This window comes from Bos indicus x Bos taurus, chromosome 13 (assembly GCF_003369695.1).
Source record: "Bos indicus x Bos taurus breed Angus x Brahman F1 hybrid chromosome 13, Bos_hybrid_MaternalHap_v2.0, whole genome shotgun sequence".
Lineage (NCBI taxonomy): Eukaryota > Metazoa > Chordata > Mammalia > Artiodactyla > Bovidae > Bos > Bos indicus x Bos taurus.
This window is the reverse complement of record NC_040088.1, coordinates 44,597,812-44,603,783: the sequence shown is the minus strand read 5'-3', so window position 1 is coordinate 44,603,783 and position 5,972 is coordinate 44,597,812.

Genomic DNA, 5,972 nt, shown 5'->3' with positions numbered 1-5,972 from the left:
GCTGAGAGGAGCTACCCCCCGCCCAAGGAGCGGAGGCTGTGCGGGCGCAGGTGGGCCTAGAGGAGCTACTCCAAGTTCAAGGTCAGGAGGGGCGGCTGTGAGGAGATACCCCTTGTCCAAGGTAAGAGAAACCTAAGTAAGATGGTAGGTATTGCAAGAGGGCATCAGAGGGCAGACACACTGAAACCATAATCACAGAAAACCAGTCAATCTAATCACATGGACCAAGGCCTTGTCTAACTCAATGAAACTAAGCCATGCCATGTGGGGCCACCCAGGATGGGCGGGTCATGGTGGAGAGGTCTGACAGAATGTGGTCCACTGGAGAAGGGAATGGCAAACCACTTCAGTATTCTTGCCTTGAGAACCCCATGAACAGTATGAAAAGGCAAAAAGGATACTGAAAGAGGAACTCCCCAGGTCAGTAGGTGCCCAATATGTTACTGGAGATCAGTGGAGAAGTAACTCCAGAAAGAATGAAGGGATGGAGCCAAAGCAAAAACAATACCCAGTTGTGGATGTGACTGGTGATAGAAGCAAGGTCCGATGCTATAAAGAGCAATATTGCATAGGAATCCGGAATGTTAGGTCCATGAATCAAGGCAAATTGGAAGTGGTCAAACAGGAGATGGCAAGAGTGAACGTCGACATTCTAGGAATCAGCAAACTAAAATGGACTGGAATGGGTGAATTTAACTCAGATGACCATTATATCTACTACTGTGGGCAGGAATCCCTTAGAAGAAATGGAGTAGCCATCATGGTCAACAAAAGAGTCCGATATCTACTCTGTAGATATGGTATATACTTTACACTATTTATAAAGACTGTAAATACTTTAATGTTCTTTCTAATTCTGCGAGTTTATTTCATTTATGCACAATAGTTTGGAGTTTGGTAACTTACATCCTATGATAATATATACTTTGCATTTGTAATATGAGTGAAATTAGACAAAAAGTTAGCAAGTCTGTTTTGTTCTTGTAATAAAATAACTTATTCTGTTTGAAAAAAAAAAAAAAAGAGTCCAAAATGCAGTACTTGGATGCAATCTCAAAAAGGACAGAATGATCTCTGTTCGTTTCCAAGGCAAACCATTCAATATCACAGTAATCCAAGTCTATGGCCCAACCAGTAATGCTGAAGTTGAACGGTTCTATGAAGACCTACAAGACCTTGTAGAACTAACACCCCAAAAAGATGTCCTTTTCATTATAGGGGACTGGAATGCAAAGTAGGATGTCAAGAAATACCTGGAGTAACAGGCAAATTTGGCCTTGGAACACGGAATGAAGCAGGGCAAAGGCTAATAGAGTTTTGCCAAGAGAACGCACTGGTCATAGCAAATACCCTCTTCCAACAACACAAGAGAAGACTCTACACATGGACATCACCAGATGGTCAACACTAAAATCAGATTGATTATACTCTTTGCAGCCAAAGATGGAGAAGCTCTATACAGTCAGCAAAAACAAGACTGGGAGCTGACTGTGGCTCAGATCATGAGCTCCTTATTGCCAAATTCAGACTTAAATTGAAGAAAGTAGGGAAAATCACTAGACCATTCAGTTCAGTTCAATTCAGTCACTCAGACCATTCAGATATGACCTAAATCAAATCTCTTATGATTATACAGTGGAAGTGAGAAATAGATTTAAGGGACTAGATCTGATAGAGTGCCTGATGAACTATGGACTGAGGTTCGAGACATTGTACAGGAGACAGGGATCAAGACCATCCCCAAGAAAAAGAAATGCAAAAAGGCAAAATGGCTGTCTGCAGAGGCCTTACAAATAGCTGTGAAAAGAAGAGAAGCAAAAAGCAAAGGAGAAAAGGAAAGATATAAACATCTGAATGCAGAGTTCCAAAGAATAGCAAGAAGAGATAAGAAAGCCTTCCTCAGTGATCAATGCAAAGAAATAGAGGAAAACAACAGAATGGGAAAGACTAGAGATCTCTTCAAGAAAATCAGAGATACCAAGGGAACATTTCATGCAAAGATGGGCTCAATAAAGGACAGAAATGGTATGGACCTAACAGAAGCAGAGGATATTAAGAAAAGGTGGCAAGAATACACAGAAGAACTATGCAAAAAAGATCTTCATGACCAAGATAATCACTCACCTAGAGCCAGACATCCTGGAATGTGAAGTCAAGTGGGCCTTAGAAAGCATTGCTACGAACAAAGCTAGTGGAGGTGATGGAATTCCAGTTGAGCTATTCCAAATCCTGAAAGATGATGCTGTGAAAGTGCTGCACTCAATATGCCAGCAAATTTGGAAAACTCAGCAGTGGCCACAGGACTGGAAAAGGTCAGTTTTCATTCCAATCCCAAAGAAAGGCAATGCCAAAGAATGCTCAAACTACCGCACAATTGCACTCATCTCACATGCTAGTAAAGTAATGCTCAAAATTCTCCAAGCCAGGCTTCAGCAATACGTGAACTGTGAACTTGAAGACGTTCAAGCTGGTTTTAGAAAAGGCAGAGGAACCAGAGACCAAATTGCTAACATCCGCTGGATCATCGAAAAAGCAAGAGAGTTCCAGAAAAACATCTATTTCTGCTTTATTGACTATGCCAAAGCCTTTGACTGTGTGGATCACAATAAACTGTGGAAAATTCTGAAAGAGATGGGAATACCAGACCACCTGACCTGCCTCTTGAGAAACCTATATGCAGGTCAGGAAGCAACAGTTAGAACTGGACATGGAACAACAGACTGGTTCCAAATAGGAAAAGGAGTACGTCAAGGGTGCATATTGTCACCCTGCTTATTTAACTTATATGCAGAGTACATCATGAGAAACGCTGGACTGGAAGAAACACAAGCTGGAATCTAGATTGCCAGGAGAAATATCAATAACCTCAGATATGCAGATGACACCACCCTTATGGCAGAAAGTGAAGAGGAACTAAAAAGCCTCTTGATGAAAGTGAAAGAGAGTGAAAAGTTTGGCTTAAAGCTCAACATTCAGAAAACGAAGATCATGGCATCCGGTCCCATCACTTCATGGCAAATAGATGGGGAAACAGTGGAAACAGTGTCAGACTTTATTTTTTGAGGCTCCAAAATCACTGCAGATGGTGACTGCAGCCATGAAATTAAAAGACCCTTACTCCTTGGAAGGAAAGTTATGACCAACCTAGATAGCATATTCAAAAGCAGAGACATTACTTTGCCAACAAAGGTCTGTCTAGACAAGGCTATAGTTTTTCCAGTGGTCATGTATGGATGTGAGAGTTGGACTGTGAAGAAAGCTGAGCGCCGAAGAATTGATGCTTTTGAACTGTGTTGTTGGAGAAGACTCTTGAGAGTCCTTTGGACTGCAAGGAGATCCAACCAGTCCGTTCTGAAGGAGATCAGCCCTGGGATTTCTTTGGAAGGAATGATGCTAAAGCTGAAACTCCAGTACTTTGGCCACCTCATGAGAATAGTTGACTCATTGGAAAAGACTGTGATGCTGGGAGGGATTGGGGGCAAGAGGAGAAGGGGACGACAGAGGATGAGATGGCTGGATGGCATCACCGACTTGATGGACATGAGTTTGAGTGAACACCAGAGTTGGTGATGGACAGGGAGGCCTGGCGTGCTGCAGTTCATGGGGTCGCAAAGAGTCGGACACGACTGAGCAACTGAACTGAACTGAATTGATCTAGGGTGAGGAAGCAAAGACATCATGCTCTGATGTTGGAAGTGTTGGAAGTACACTCAAGAAAATGTGTTTTCTTGATTATAAGTTGATTGTGTTGATTGAAAATTTAAATGCACCCTCTTTGGCCCAGCCAGCTCACTTATCTGTCTCCTAAAGAAATATCCACAGACAAGCAAACGACTAACCATGAAAGCATCATTAATTTATGTATCAACTATTCATTAAGTGCCTACTCTATGCCTAGCAAGACCCTGTGGAGCCTTCTGGTGACCGGCCTCTACCTATATCCTCTGCTTTAGTTCCTCTCTGAAGTACCCAGATAACAGTATTTGATGCAAACTTCCTGAGTTGTTTTGAAGATGGAAAAATCCTTCCCTCCCCCAACACGGACAATGTTAACTACTTGACCAAGAGCACATAGTCCCAGGCCTCCTGGAGCCTGAGGACCGATACTGTTAATCCCTGTGACCCCACACTCCTGCTCACTATCAGTCAATCAGAGAACTGTGTACAAGCTGATCATAGACTCTGCCACTCTCCTTCCTCACCTGGATTTTAAAAATGCTTTGTCCAAACTCCTTCAGAGAGGTCAGGGCTTTTTAGGCATGAAAAATGGCCCTGCAGTAAACCTTTCTCTGCTCCAAATTCCAACAGTTCAGTTTATTTGGCCACACTGTGCTTTGGGACTTGAGTTAACACATACTGTGTGCCAAGCTCAGAAAAGCTTGTGAGAAATCAGTGAACAACCAGGCAAAGATCTCTGCCCTCATGGATCTCAGGGGAGTAGACAGACAGGAGAAAATTAATATAAGGACTATGTTAATTCTCTAGTATTTTAGATTTAGTATAAGGGAGCAGAGGGGATTAAAAGGTTTTCTTTGACTGACCCTCTTAGGGTCCTGGGCTGGATCTCAAAATTAAACAGACAAAGCTTAAATTTAGATTTATTTCAAATGCATGTTATATGACACGGGACCCTCCATAAGGAAATGAGAACTGGAGGAAACAGGTACGAGTCTTTTGATTCTGGGTTTTTTGAAGAGACAAGTCATGGAGGAATCTGGTAGGTTAAGGAGTAAGAAAGACCGTGGCCCCACCTCCCCCTTCTCCACACCAGCCCTCCCCAGCAGAACTGGGAAGCAGAGAGAACGAGAGCAAGGATAATAGAATCCAAGTCAACCTGTGATCTTGGGAAGGCGGAGGCAGCTATTGTTCAGTCTATAAGTCGTGTCTAACTCTTTGTGACCCCATGGACTGCAGCACGCCAGGCTTCATTGTCCTTCACTGTCTCCCAGAGTTTGCTCAAATTCATGTCATTGAGTCAGTGATGCCATCCAACCATCTGATTATCTGTTACCCGCTTCTGCTCCCACCCTCAATCTTTCCCAGCATCAGGGTCTTTTCCAGTGAGTCAGCTCTTCGCATCAGGTGACAAAAGTATTGGAGCTTCAGCTTCAGCATCATTCCTTCCAGTGAATATTCAGGGTTGATTTCCTTTAGGATTGACTGCTTTGATCTTGCTGTCCAAGGGACTCTCAAGAGTCTTCTACAGCACCACAATTTGAAAGCATCAATTCTTTGGTGCTTAGCCTTCTTTATGGTCCAACTCTCACATTCATACATGACTACTGGAAAAACCATAGCTTTGACTATATGGACCTTTGTTGGCAAAGTAATGTCTCTTGTTGAAAATGCTGTCTAAGTTTGTCATAGCTTTTCTTCCAAGGAGCAAGCATCTTTTAATTTCATGGCTGCAGTCACCATCTGCAGTGATTTTGGAACTCAAGAAAGTAAAAACTGAGCAGCAGAAAAACCCGGCTCACCCTAAGGGGTTGGGGTGGGTCAGAGGAAAGACATGGGAACCTGGACCCTGGATGGAAGTAGCATTTTCTCCTAATACTTCTTGATGGAAAGTGAGGCGAGGGTGATGTCAGATATTGGGGTTAGCCTTTAGGGTCCCCAGGGAAGTGCTAATTTTGACGCATCATGGAGGACGCAGCTCCTGATTGTTCCCCGAGGAGAACAACCCTGCATCATTCAAATACACAATCAACGCGGTATCTTGTGGAAGGGGTTCAGTGTTTAACCCCCAGTTTGGGCACCAGCCCCCTGTGTCGCCTTGATCAAGTCAGTCTGCTTTCCCAGGCTTCACTTTCCTTCTGGTGGTGAGACCAGGGAGCGGCATGGGTCCCTGTGTCTGTCTGTGGGTCTGTGCTCTCCTCCTGTCCCTGGGCAGCATCATGCACTTCACTTCAGCCCACGTGTGGCGCTGCCCCTTCCTTCCCCATGGCAACAGCTCTCTGGCATCTATCTGTTCC